Raw genomic sequence first — 14,242 nt, 5'->3', positions numbered from 1 at the left:
TGGTTTGATCTCTTCTTCACACTGCATTCCAGTGCAGCTTGGTAGGGAGGCTCTGCTCCACACAGTGACTCAGGATCCAGGTTCCTTCCATCCCGGGGCTCCGTGGTACCCTGAGACTTCAAACCTCTCTGCCGCACCCCTGCAGCTGGCCAGCAGACCAGACAGAGCAAGTGTGGAAAAGGCACCCCGCTCTTACCTGCCTCTCACCTCCACACACATCCTGTTGGTGAGCAACAGTCCTGGGGCCCCATCTGGATGCAGAATGTAGTCGAGGACAGGGGTTGTCCACTAGGGGTCATTTTGACTCCTGGGGACACTTGGCAATGTCTGAAGACACATCTGATTGTGACAACGGGCAGCTGGCGTCGAGTGCGTATAGTGAATCCGGGGCTGCTACTAAACACCCCACCAAGCTACCCTATAGTTCCCCTATAACAAAAAATGACCTAGCCCCAAGTGTCAGTGACGTCAGCATGTGTAAGCATCTAGCCAGAGGCCACAACCACACAATATGTCACTGCTGAGGTCTACCGCCATTTCCCACTAACACATACGCTAATCAATCCCAACAAATCCACATTATCGATAGTTTGTTCATTCATTTGCTTCTTTGCCCCTCCACTCATTTACCTAAACTCTTAAGCAAGACAAGCTCCCTTCAGACCAAGAAGTCACAACGGAGCAGGGGAGCAAGCAGACAGCCATCACACGCGGCGGTAAGAGGCATTAAAAAGAAAAAACATGGAAGGAAAATTAATTCTGTCTGAGAGAGCTGGGGAGGACCCACAGGGCAGGTGAAAGGGGAAGGAGACCTTGAAAGAAGACTGTACTTACAGCTTCCATCCAGATGTTGGGGGGGCTGTGGTTTTTGTTTGGTTGGGGGAGAGGGGTTCTCCAGGGAAAAGGAACTGCATGGACAAAGCAGAGGACGGAAGGACATGATTTATTCCACTTTCCAATATGGAGGAAAGCAGGAACTGGGGGAGCAGGGCTTGCTTTGCTGAAGCATATTTTGAAATGCCGTATGCAGGCCGGGCTGCAGCTCCCAGCATCGACTGAATTTCTCACACAGCTACCTCCGCTGGCCTTCTGTCAAGAGGTCCCTTCAGAAACATTTCACACCACCAGGCTTCACAGAAACTCGTTAGTGTAGGGCACGGCCGGGTAATAACCAGAAATCTCACAGCAAAGTTCCCAACCAAATCCATCACCGACGCTTTCAAACCACGCGGCCTCAGAGTCAACATCAAATTGATTCAGCGGTTGGCCAAAACTGTCTACCTTTGTTCCCAAAGAGAGGTTAGCTTAGAAGTCAGACTTCTTAAATTAGGTGACACTGAGCCCGTTTGCTTTTTTTTTTCTCCTTTTTAAGTTTTCACCTCTTCCAATTTTTAATCCCAACTGTGAATGTGGGTCCCAGTGTGTGGGGAAGAGCACAGCCTGCCAGGGTCTGGCACATCCCGGCTCTGGCAGAAACTCACCACGTGACCTTGGACAAGTTGCCTAACTTTCCAGGCTCAGCTGCCTCCCAGAACACGTGCTGCACTGAAGCCTACAACAAATTCTTTTATCTCTGTGCTCTCGTTAGCACCCCCCCCACCCCGCCCCACAAATTGTTATAAATTGTGGAATCTAACACAGTTTGGGAAAGAAAATGCGTGGTAAACTTCCGTGTGGAACATCATGAAGAACAACTGTCATTTGCTTTGGGCAAAGATGTTTTTAATTACAGAGACAACATCACCACCATGTAAAAAACAGTTGTTCTTGATTTTGAAGCTAAAACTGAATTTTAAAAATACCATATTCCTACGCAATTATTTACCCGATTATTCTCTCACTCTCTCTTCTTCCCTCAAATGGTTGCCTTTCTCTCTGCTTTTCTCCTTTTAACTGTGATCCGCTTTGGGAAAACAAAGTGTATTTAGCTATTACATACGATAGATTATATCGAACGACACCAGTCACCTAGCACTAAAAAGCCTCATAAAAGGAAGAAATTTGTTTCTTTACAAGTCAGAATCTCAAAGGAGAAGCTAAGATGAGGGAAGCGGACTGCAGAGCCCACAGGGGAGGGAGTGTCTTCACGATCATTTCCTCCTCCAACGGCTGGGCGAGAATTCCAAATTGCAGGTGATCAGTCCTTTCGTTTTAGGGTTTTCGTCTACGTGACACACCCTCCACCTTTACTGAAGGTGGTAACAGAACCTAATGGCACTGCCTTGGCAATCAGTCGGAGGTAAAGAACGACATGAAAGCCGAGGAAACCAGGGAAACCAGGCTGGATCCGATTGGACTGCAACAGTGATTATTACTGCCCCCCTAATTTACAAGGGGTTCGAAGGTCTCTGGACAGCAGGTTTTTTTTTTTTTTTCTTCAATTTCCACTGCGGACTGAACTTGATCCCAGGAGAAAGTTATTCTAAGGAGCACATTAGAGAGAGGGTTTGGCATATCTACAGGCAGTTCCCACAAATAAGGTGGAGTAAATCTGGGGTGAAATCTGACATGTTCTTTTTAACTTCTTAGTGAAGACATTTTTCTATACATCAATGAACTTCTTATTGGAAAGTATCACCACCAAGGGATGCAATTCTCAAAAACCCTATTATTATTTTGTCATAAACCCAAGGTGTGTGAACAATTACTTTTTGATAGACCTGATTCCAATATTGGAAAAAATAAGTAAACCGCTCACTCCTCAAAGAAACACTAATTCTTTGGACTGATATTTAGCATTTTGTGTACAGCAATAAAGGTAATTTATTAAATGAATTCTGTTTGCCTAGAAGATCCCCCTTCTATGAACAGCTGTTTACCTTTCTCTTAGGTGAAGTCATAGACCATGAGGAAATCTGGCTTCTCAGGACATAAATGAAGATACCTTGATGTACATAACGATTACCGGGAAACCCGGCTGAAAGGGTGACGCAAATGTCTATCGGTTGCCTTCAGGCACTCGGCACATGGGATTCACGGAAGTGCAACCAGCAAGCTGTTACTGTTTCTGGCAATTTGCTGCGCGTCAGCTTGCACCAACCTAACATCCCCCGGTAAACAGTTCCACTCCAAAGGAGAAACAGAAAGAAAGGGTTATTATTTGAGGCATTAGCTATACACCAGAAAAACCAGCATCTTATCTAAGGGTCTTCTCAGTGGCTGTTGAGGGTGGAACAGACTTGCCTCGACCCTCCAGGTTCTTTGGGCTGGTCTCACAATCAAAGAGACATGAGACAGATTGCCTAGAGAAAATAACCAAATGTCATTCACACACACGAGAAAGTCAGAGACGCCCTGTCCCCACCATGAAGACGAAGTTCAGAGAGAGAAAGGGGGGTTGAGTGTGTAAGACGTCCTGGGCTAGCACTGAGGTAGTGCACCCAGGGGGTTTCGAGGGTCATTGCAGGACAACAAGAGCAGACGTTCAGTAAAGGAAAGTTTAGAGGTAGTTCACAAAGTAATCTCTTATTAGGGTCAAGGCCCCTAATTCAAGTTCTTTTAGGTAAAGGGAGGGGCAGATGTTTCTCGAGCCTGAAGCTAAAATTGCCCTTAGCTCAAAACCCACGGAGCACAAAGGCACATTTTGGGGCGGCTGCCTCTGAACCCCCACACCATCCATCCCACGAGGGAGAGATCCAGAGAAGGAGTAGCAGTAAATGGGAGTCGTGCCCTCAGAGCTCTTCACTGGGTCAGAGGGAACAGGGCTGGTTCCCTTCCCAGCCCTTCCTAGGCCGTGACGGACTCATTAGGAAATCTCTCCTGTGTCTTTGGGGGAAAAGCGCCAGCCCTGTGTACACAAGAACTCCCATCACAGCCCGTACTATGCTCATGTTCATAACCAGGCCAAGTTCCAGAAGCATCCTGGCTGCAAAAGGACAGGGCAACTCGTGTGCTCTCATCATGTGGTTCCACCAAGAAGGAAAAAAATAGTCAAAAAGAGCATAAGCTCGTCCATAAATACACTCCAGACAGCAGGGCGGTGGGAGACGCAGAGTAGGTCTAGGTTCATGCATTTTCTATTCAGCTCTCAAAGGGCCCAGAGTGAAATCCTACAACAAGCAGCAACCCAGCCTGGACTAGAGCCCAGCTCTCGAAGTCACTTCTGAAGAACACACTGAAGCCACCATTCCTTCAGCAAGTACTTACTGAGCGCCTGCTGAGTGCCAGGCGCTGCACCACAATCCCACCAAGCACAGCAAATACCAGTAAGAGTACTTCCTTAAAGATCCCGCTGACTCACATGTGAATTGTATAGCCTATCTTCTTGCCCTTATTAAAGGGCTCTCTTCTTTAAAATGACAATCGCATTCCAAAACGCAGATTCCTAAATAAAGGGACTGACAAAGCCATGCTGCCCCCCTGTCCCATCCAGCCAGTCTCTCCTGCCTCTTCTCTCGAGGTGGCTGGGTGTCTTACCATGTAAAAGGTCCACAAAGCCCGATTCGGGATTCTGAACAACAATCACAGAACAAGGACAGGACCCCGAAGGAGGGTGGCCAACTTACCCTGGTTCTCCTGGGATCGTTCTGGTTTTAAAATGACCCCACCCAGGTATCCTCTCAGTGCTGGGCAAACTGAGGCCAGACCCCAGGAAAGGGAGGTCCCTTACAGGACGTCCTTCGCTGGCCAAGGAGGAGAGAAGCCACAGGAGAGAAGCTGGTGCCCTTGGGCTTTGGGCTGTCTCAGAACCAGCTTTCTCTGGCTGTTGATAGACTCCAACGACAATGAAACAGAAGTCCCCACAGATGCCAAAGGCTGGAGTTATCTGGATGTGGTTTTATCTCCATGGCTGGTTGAGGAGCTTCTTCTGTCTAGACCAAGACTCTTCATCCTGAGATTTCCAGAACCCAGCACAACGGCTGGTGGACGGCAGATGCTGAATGAGTTGGATATTTAATCACAGAGGCCATATATGTAGCATTTCTGATGTGTAAGGCAACACTTGACGTGAATGATCTCACTCTTACGATAACTCAGCGAAGCTGACTGTCCCCATTTTACAGATGAAGAAACAAAGGCTCCGTTAGACCTTATTTACTTGAGGCCAGTATGGCCTTTGACCTTCCTTACTACCTAAGAAGCAGGAAAGCAAATTAATCATGAGTTAAGGTCACATATTAAGCTACAGAAAGGCAGGGATTCCAGTTAGAATTGTGCAGAATTATGCCTGGCAAACAGTAGGTACTCAATATTTAAATAACTTGAATAAATACTATTGTATACCTAAGGCACGGATATTCCCTGTTTCAAATGCTATTTTACTCAACACCATGGGTGAAGAGGTGGATCCTGAAGTGTTAGTGTGGAGCAGGAATGGACAGACAGGTTCCCCAGTGAAAAACGGTTCTCTACCTGCGTGGCTGAATTAGCTGTTACTCACTTAAAATGACAGTAATCCCAATGTTGCAACACGTGTTGCAATTGCAACGAAGGGGCACATTCTCTAAACAAGTACAGAGATCCATCCAACGCTCTGCAACCACTTTGAATCTCGTATTAACCTGCAAGGAAGCAATTTGCAAACCTACCTCACAGCAATACAACTGCAAAAGAATAGCACACTAAATACTTTGTTTTGGGGACATTTATCTTCGCTCCATTCACTATTTATCAAGCTGAGAACATTTTAATGTTAATGCATTCCCAGCCATTTTCTCCGAGCAGCTGAACACATTTCCTCTTTCATAACAACGCCATCCATAACGATCAAGCATCCCGAGCAGAGCGGGAGAGCGTCTAGCATGTGGATGAGTATTCCAAACCCAGAAGAAGTGAGGGAAACCAGATGTCTGTCCAAAGGCCTTACGGCCACCAGTTACTTAGGAAGGGAGCTGTGGTACCCAGGTGTGGGCAACTGGCACCCCACTGGTCTCAAACCCAAACCGCACCATCTGCTCCTTGAAATCGTGGGGTGCCCTGGTAGGGTGTAAAGTTCCAGGGCTGCTTGCTCTGTGCCACCAAGGAGAGTGCTTCTGTTTTGCTGTTGTTTGGGAAGAAGCAGGCAAACTGAATTGGATAAAACGGACTGTCAATAACGATTCCTTTTGTTAGAAGGGTGGTCCCCCGTGAGCCCGTTTACCTCTCAGCCATCAGCATCGGTAGGACACTGTAGGCTGGCAGCTCTAATTTCATTCCCTTTTTAATCGTTATTCATGCAAGCAGGCAAAGCTCTTAAAAATAAGACTCTCAACTTCCTTTAAATCTACAGACGGAAAGTATCTATACAGTAATTCCTTTATCACAGTAGGTCAAATCATTTCTCTATTGTGAGTGATTATTTCCTGAGCCTTTACTTTGTGTAAACATGGAGGGGGCGGGGCGGGTACAAATGGGGTCAAACCTCATCCAGTCTTTAAGGATCTTGCAAAGGAACCAAGATGCGGCTGGTCCTGATCTCAACATCTGCAAGCTCAAAGGCCCTTTTGGAGGGCAGTGCACTCCTCAGCCTCTCCCCAAGCTAAGCAATGACTGGAAGAGTCCTGTCCACTGGGACTCTTGTGGTATGTGGCCTGGTGACAAAAGGTGTCCTGAGACATCTTTTCAATACACTTCCCTTTAGCCTGAGTGGGTTTCTGTTCTTTGGAATTAAACAGACACAACAAAAAGGCGTGTCAGTCTTAGGTGACAATAAATACAAGACGATCTACAATCAGTGCCCTTTGTACAATGAATGAATGAACGAACGTTGAATAAAGTGAAAGATGGAGGTGATTTTGCCAAAGAACTCTGGAGGAGTGAAGGCCTGCTAAGGTCTAAATGATAAGAGTTGACCTTTTTAAACAAGTTACGGGTGGAGTCCACCTTTAAAGATGGGGTACAGGGAGAGGACACTGTAGGCCACAGGATGTTTCAAAATTAAGAAAGAGGCTATGCAAAGCATTTTTGAGGAACGGTGGGTTAACCATCCCGGCTAATGGGCCATTTTGAAGTCAGGCAGAGCAGAAGTCAAGGCTGGAAAGGTAGTCTGGAGGTCAAGCTGCAGAAAAGAATATAAACAGAAGCCACGGAAGGTTATTAAGCAAGGGGATGAATAATTAAAACAGCCTACCATGCTAAGGATGAGGGTGTCTTGTAATATGAATTGGCGGAGAGTAAACCAGGCAGTGAGGTATCCTCTCTCACAGCCCAGAGAGGATGGAAACTAAGGGAAATGTGGGAATTGTCCCTAGGGAGGGACAGTTGACCTGTTCATAAATAGAATACCAATATTAATAATAATGCTCCCATTCCCCCAGCATCTGTCGAAGCTTTCCCCAAAATCTCATCAATTCTTACAGGGGCTCGGTGAGGAGTGCACTTGTGATCACCTGGATTGATGAATGGGAACTCAGCCAGAAAAGTGACATTTGCTTGGTAGGTGGGAGTAGGATGGGAGTAGAGAGGAGCAGAACGAGAAACACAGGACACAGGACCCGTGACTCCGCTTCGTCAGGACTGGGCCCCACCTCGGCACACGTGCGTTTCCATCCCGGCTGTGCGTGAAGGTCTGATAGATACCCCAGGAAGCCCCTGCATGTGAGAGTAAGTTTCAGCATGCAGGAATGTTTGCAGTGAACAGGAATTAATAAATCAAGTGGCGAACAGGCACCTTTTCCCAGCCACCCGCTCCACTCCTGGGAGAGCACAAGCTGCTCCCCACAACGCCACGAGAAATGGCCCCCCGGCCTCAGCAGCCAGAGAGGGGGCAGCCAGACAGCCTCTCGGCCAGGAAACAGCAGGCAGAGACCCACCCAGAGGAAAGGCGAGTCCCACATGCACCACTTGAGGCTTTCCTCTTCAACTCTGACAACGACAGGAGTCAACCAGAAGCAGAAAACCCTCAAACATAAAACAAGTGCTTATTTTATCCAAACTGTGATTTCAGTCATTGAGGCCCACTCCTGGAACACGCAGCACAGCCGGAGCCAGCAGGGAAGGCGCGGGAAAACCAAGGACTGCCTTCCTCCCTTCTGCCTTCTGCGACCTTTGACCTGGCTCTGGCAGTTCCAAGAACCACAGTCGCTCCACACGTGTGACTCCCTGGATGGCAGCTTCATTACAAAGTTAAAGGGATGGGGGAGTCAGAGGCCAACCAAAATATAGAAATGCATTTTGGAGCTTCCCAGATAGATTTCAAGACGAGGGCGCTTCGTTCTCCCCCTCAGCCTGCGTCTCGCTCCCAGCCCAATCCTGCCCTGGTTCTTGCAGGTCAAGGCTACATCTGGTTCCCCTGCTGGTTTCTGGGCTGCTCAGCTCCTACTTCAGAACGTTTTGGGGTGCAATCTTTTGTCACTCACTCAAGGGACGCTGGGCCAGAGGGGCAGCCTCTGCATTCTTGGGCCAACATTCATGTCCTCTGGGGTCTCCGCAACTGACAGTCAGTTCACCATGTCACCCATCAAGTGAGCTGTCATTATAAAGATGACTTCAACGAGGTAATTACTGAGTCACAAGCAATACTCCTCTGTTAAATTCCACGCTCATGCTAAAAGCAGTCACCAAAAATCCTAAAGATTCTTATCCATGCACGCATTTATCACAACATGAACAAAGATACTTGAGGGACTCGCACTTCCTACAGCAAAATCTCTCTACAAGCCACCAACTGCTTGAGGCACAGCTCTTTGCAATGCCTATTTCATAGCACCCAACAGTTTGGAGGGAGAGTGTGGGAAGGAAGGCCTTCAAATTTACCACTGTCGGTCACCACGGTCGCCGATGGAAGTACGCAGGCCCCAGGACTCTCTGGGTGTCCCCTTAGTCCGTGACCTAAAAAAGCTCTCACCCGAATCGCTCTTTCTAAACATCAAAGTCCCAAGAGGGTGACCCACAGCCACCCTGCACACATCCCTGCCTTTTCTAGGTCCTAGCTGTTGCCCTCAAGTCTTTGTTGGGCGAGGCCACATCCTGGGCGACGCTAGGCCTTTTGCCACTTTTTCTGCCCTGAGCTGTGCCAAACACACTCAGGACGTCTTAGACAAGAGGCAGATGGGGAGGGAGAAAAAGCCGGTAGGTAGCACCTCTCCGTTACATAACGCTAAGCACTGAACCTCCTGAGACCAGCCTTGGAAATATCTCCTGGCCTAGCACTTCAGAACAAACAACTCCTCAAAAGAGGCAAAAAGAAAAAAAATGACAATTTTTTAGTCGATCACCAGCTTAGGTTGGGGTGGAACCAGATTCGTTAAGACACGTGCCATTCATTCCTTCCCTCGATCCTTGTGTGCCGCCCAACACCTGCAAAGCATCGAGCGAGGCCCAGGAGGCACACACCTCATCCCTTGCCTAGGCCACGTCACCTGTGGAAGGCAGTCGTGCCACTCACCTGCATCCCAGTCTCCCTTTTCAGTCCACGCAACACCGAACTGTGGCTAAATGGGGTCACAGGACTAGTCCTGGTCAAAGCAAGGGAAGTCACTTCTGGGTCAGATCAAGTCAAAACTAAACCAAGATCCTCCAGGTTGCTTTCCAATGCTGCCGTGACCCTGTAAGCATGCTAAGATCGCACATCCATCAGTTTGGGTCCTGGAGTGACCCTGATGAGTGGGACCTACCTGCTGACCACACAGCATGGGAAAGGAACCGCACTCAGCCGCGGAGATCTGGAGGTTGTTACTGCAGAATAACCTCGCCTCTCGTGCTGATACGTTACTGTTTTAAAAAGAGAGAAACCTGGAAAGCTCCCCACTGCCAATTTTGTCTTCTAAATACATTATACAGAAAAGCAGAATTTGTTTCAAAGTCAAGTGCAGTTGGGACTGAATAAAACCTTGAAAAGTGGCTCATTGGGCGTCATCCTGCAATGTAAAAAAGGTCACTGGTTAGATTCCTGGTCAGAGCACATGCTGGGCAGCAGGCTGGTTTCCTGGTTGGGGCACACACAAGAGCAACTGACCAATGTTTCTCTTTCTTTGTTTCTCCCTCCCTTCCCCTTTCTCTAAATATAAATAAATAAAGTCTTTAAAAAGAAAAACCGTAAAATGCAGAGGATGCTGACGGGACGGACAACTCTGAAAGAGTGCAGAGCGAAAACAGAACATCCTTTCAACAGCAGTGAAATCTAACCATTGGTGAAATTCAGCTGAAGAGATGAAAGGCTAGGAAGAAAAGGTCACCTCCTAACAACAGGTCCAGTCATTTGCAAAGTAGTGAGCTCCCACAATGAACGAGGTATTCAAGCAAAGGCTGAAGGATTACATGCTCCCTCCGCCCAAGTCCAACACCACTCTACTATTCTCTCGCGCTTCCAGTGAACTTAATTAGAACCAGGTCCTCATTTCTCCCTGACCCTGTAAGCTCCCTGAAGGGGGTGCGTTTTTATGCCTCCACACCCCACCTCTACCTCTGGGCCCTTGTCACAAAGCCCATTAACTATCAGGTACTTGATAAACATCTGCTGAATGAATTTAGTGACTGGTGTAGAAAGAGCTCTGGAGGAAAAGGTTGCTCTAATTAATAACCTCTAGGGCTGCCCTAACCTAGAGCTAAACTCACTACTGCAGACATCTGGGGGTGGAGGAGCCTCCACCTAAAAAAAAAAAAAAAAAATCAAACATCAATACAATACTTGATTATAATCTATTACTGTACACAATTCAAAACCACAGTGAAACCTAACGCCGCACTGTGGCTATCTTTGTTCCTGGACATGCATTTACGTGTGCAGGCCTCTGCTTTCCCAAGTGGAATTGTGTGTGCGAGGTATTTATTTTTTCTATCCAAAAGAAAAAAAGAAAAAATACAAACCACACCCTTTGTTTCTATTGCATTGTCACACTCCCTATTACTCCATTACGTGGTTTTTCTTCTTGCAGGAACACAGCACACACCCTGCATTATTGCTGACATAAAAATTACTTGTCAGAATACCTCTATCCTAACACCATTACAAATCTGATATTCCGAAAGCCCTGGCCTTTGTTTCGGCTGGGACTGGATACCTCACCTACTGCTCCCAGTGGTTCCTGTATGCTTGGAGTAGAAGGATAAACACCAGTGTCACTTATATTTTTTAAAGTCACCTTTCAAAACAAAACTACCCTGGAGGTGAGTGACAAATCTTTCCAGATTTTTAATTTTTTTTTTTTTTTTTTTTTAAGGGATGTAGGGGGAACGGATGAAGAGAAAATCTGCCATAGATAGCGTGCTGGAGCTCCTGCTGCAGAGCAAGCGAGAGCACCAGGAACCAGCAGCCTTTGGTCCTCAGCGATCCCTCCTTCCTACCAAACAAACCCCGAGTCCATTTCCATAACCATTCTCATCCTCTGCTCCTTGTGCAGGACGCCAGGGATCTGCGCTCTAGGACTCAATGCCAATGCCAAGGTGCCCTCATCCGTCTGAAGGTCACGTTTTCATTGAGCTCTATCAAGATAACTCCAGATCCAGTTAGACTGACATCAGGACAGAACTATCCTTGGAAAGAAAAGAACAGGCCAGAGTTTTTGGAAAAGAACCAACAACCTAAAGATAAAATTCAGACTGAGAGCCTAATAGTTCACAGCTTTATAAATGGAAACTTAACTAAAGCTGTTTCTGTTCTTTCTGCTCCCCCGACAGCCCTCTTTTCCACCTCCCACTAACTCGCAGTTGACACGTTGATGCTGCAGACACTATGACAAGGAAGGGGTGGGGGGAGAGACATTATTCCATAGGTCACTATATGTCACCTGTGCCCTAATTGAGCACTGGTCAAATTTATAATCAGCCAGACTACGATACCTCTTCAACAAATGCTATCCCACTGAAGCCAAAAATATATTACCACAGATAAGAAAGCAGGTGTATATCCAAACCCCACATTCAGATACAACTGCCTATTCTCGTCAAAGGAGACCAGGCGGAATGCATACAACCCCAAAGGCGCCCTGCCTGCCCTCAATGACTTCTTGGGAAGGAAGGCTTAAAGCCACAGGCAATTTCTTTCCAGCAGCCCCCCCACTCCGCCACGCAGACAGGAACAGAATGGTGCGATGCAGGAGCCACCCCAACGGCCTGGAGCAAACGCTGTTGGTCCAAATGACCCAGAGACACCTAGGCGGCTCCCCAGATTATTGGGGGTTACCTGAATCTGTCATCGAGTCCCTTTCACCCCCTTCTGCGTGACATCAGGTGGAAATGGTATGCGTTTGGGAGGCAAGAGGCTGACAAGCAGGAAGCACAATTGAGTCTGAGCTTTGTTCAGCCTGCAGTGAAACACACGCAGTAAGGGTTAGGTACGCGCAGCGGATAAAGAAATCCACGCGTCCTCACGGCCAGCAGCGGCTGAGCGGGTGCCCTGGGGTGGGTGGGGGAAGGCGGCGGAGGCGTGGAAGGCTGGCAGCCGGAGGGGGTGGAACGCTTCCTAATTGTCTCTACAGGATAAATAACCCCCTCCCGCCACTCCTCTGCAGTCTCCCCCGCCCCCAAGTTCTCTGATGGTAGCGCTTTGGCTAGCAACTGGAATCCCTCAAGAAAGAAATACGAGAAAGCGGAGAATAACGTCTTGGGGGTAAATACACACTGGCCAAACGTACTCGGTCAGCCCGGTTAGATGGGAATGCGGGGCGCCCAGTCACCCGGCCAGAGTCACACCAGCGCTGCATTCGTAAGCATCCTTCTTTCCTTCACGCCGTCTGCCACCTCATCAAGTCACTGTCACTCTGTTTCGCCTATTTCTCTACTCTTCCCCAAACCATGCCACGCTCCCCCCACCCACCCCCACCCTAGGCGGGACAGGGGGGCGGCGCCGCTTCTCCAGCAGCATCCCACCAGTCCAGTCTGCTTTGTCCTGGCGCTGCCCTTCCAGGAGCAAGAATCCCGGGCGTGTGGGTCCGCACAAAAGACCCCCGAACATCTGGCGCACCACTGCGCCCTCTCCTCCCGGGAGGAGCCGCGGGGCCACAGAGGGGCGCGCGAGGGCAACTTCGGCGGGTGGGGAAGGCACTCAGCAAGGGGCGTGCGAGAGGACCTGCTCCGGTGTGCGGGGTAGGGGCGCAGCGGGGACGCGCGTGCGCGCGCACGCGGGCAAGAGACAGCTCCTTCGGACCGGAGCTCCAGGGGGCATCCGAGGACTCGGCAGAGCCGCCGACAGCGCCATTCCCCACCATAAACCACCCCCCTCTCCCTAGCGCCAGCCGACAGCCCAACTCCACCAGCGCTCCCGACAAACGCAACTCCAGGGACCACCTCCCCGCCGAGCCCTGCGCTCCGCTCCCCGAAACCCCTGCGGCCCTGCCGCCCCCATCCACCGGCCCAAAGCTACCCTCAACACACCAGGCGGCGGCTCCCCCTTTCCTACTTCCTTGCTCCGGGTGCGGCTGCCTTAGGGGTGCTGACATCCCAGCGCGCCCCTCTTGCTCCCGACGCAGGAGGGGCAGAGCAGAGAAACAAACCGAAACTCACCCACCTCTCTCGGCGGCAGGGTCGGGCGCTCCCTACAGAGGCGGTGACAGAAGCAGCATCGCTGGATGGTCCTGCAGCGACCGCCACCCGCTCAGCCAGGCGCGCGGCGCGGGGAGCGGGAGAGCGCAGCGTCCGCGTCGGCGTCTGCAGCCGCAGATCCCGGCCTCGCGCCCTCGCGCTCCCGGCCCGCCGGACACCGCCGCCCGGCGCTCGGCAGCGAGCGGGAGCTTTTTGTGTCACCGCCCAGACTAAGGCACTGAGCGGGGTGGGGGCGGGAGGCCGGGCTCCGCTCCCTGCGGCACCGCCCCTCCCGGCGGCTCCACCTCCTCCAGCTCCGCCCCGCTTCCCCCGCAAAGTCCCGCCACTTGTCCGGGGTGTCCCTTTGTCCGGAATCGCTCCCCGGGGGTGAGGAGCAGCCCACCTTCCCTCGTGCCCTCTCTCGGCCTTGCCTCCAAGGGTCCAGCCTCGGCGAGGACCTCGACGTTGTCTTTTCCCCACGTGCACGCGGGACTTGAGCGGAAATCAGGTGTGAAGGAGGCTGAGTTCAGCCGTCTGAAGGTGGGGCGGAGGGGCGGAGGGACCGAGGCGGGTGGGGACCGAGCGAGGGAGGAGTTGGGATCGTCTTGGTTCCAGAAACTGCCTGCATCCACGTCCCCGCAGGTGCTTGTTGGCTGACCCTTAAAGTTCATGGAGCCCAGCTAGGGCAGGTCCTGTCTTCGGGACCAGGGGCCCGGATGCATCCCCCCACCATCTGGCTCCGTTGGGTGGGGTAAGGGGAGCAAGGGTTCTGTGACAGCGAGAACCACCGAGCCACCCTGAGCTCCACCTTGAAACCAAACTCCTCCGGTAGGGGAGTGCCTAGAATGTCGAGTTCCCCCAGGAA

At 50.2% G+C, this 14,242-nt stretch overlaps 1 protein-coding gene across 1 annotated transcript in view; it reads right to left on the bottom strand.

Annotated features, from left to right (window-relative positions):
* RNF152 (ring finger protein 152) overlaps positions 1 to 13,544 on the bottom strand; it is a 60,254-nt gene extending 46,710 nt beyond the window's left edge. Inside the window, exon 1 of the mRNA XM_090285073.1 lies at positions 13,364 to 13,544. The gene's annotated coding sequence lies outside the window, so the exon portion shown is untranslated. The remainder of the gene's footprint in view (positions 1 to 13,363) is intronic.
* Positions 13,545 to 14,242: the final 698 nt, after the last annotated feature.

Source organism: Furipterus horrens, unplaced genomic scaffold, assembly GCF_987537825.1.
Source record: "Furipterus horrens unplaced genomic scaffold, mFurHor1.1.pri manual_scaffold_8, whole genome shotgun sequence".
Taxonomy (NCBI): Eukaryota; Metazoa; Chordata; class Mammalia; order Chiroptera; family Furipteridae; genus Furipterus; species Furipterus horrens.
Note: the sequence above shows the minus strand (reverse complement) of the source record. Positions and strands in the feature narration are given on the sequence as shown.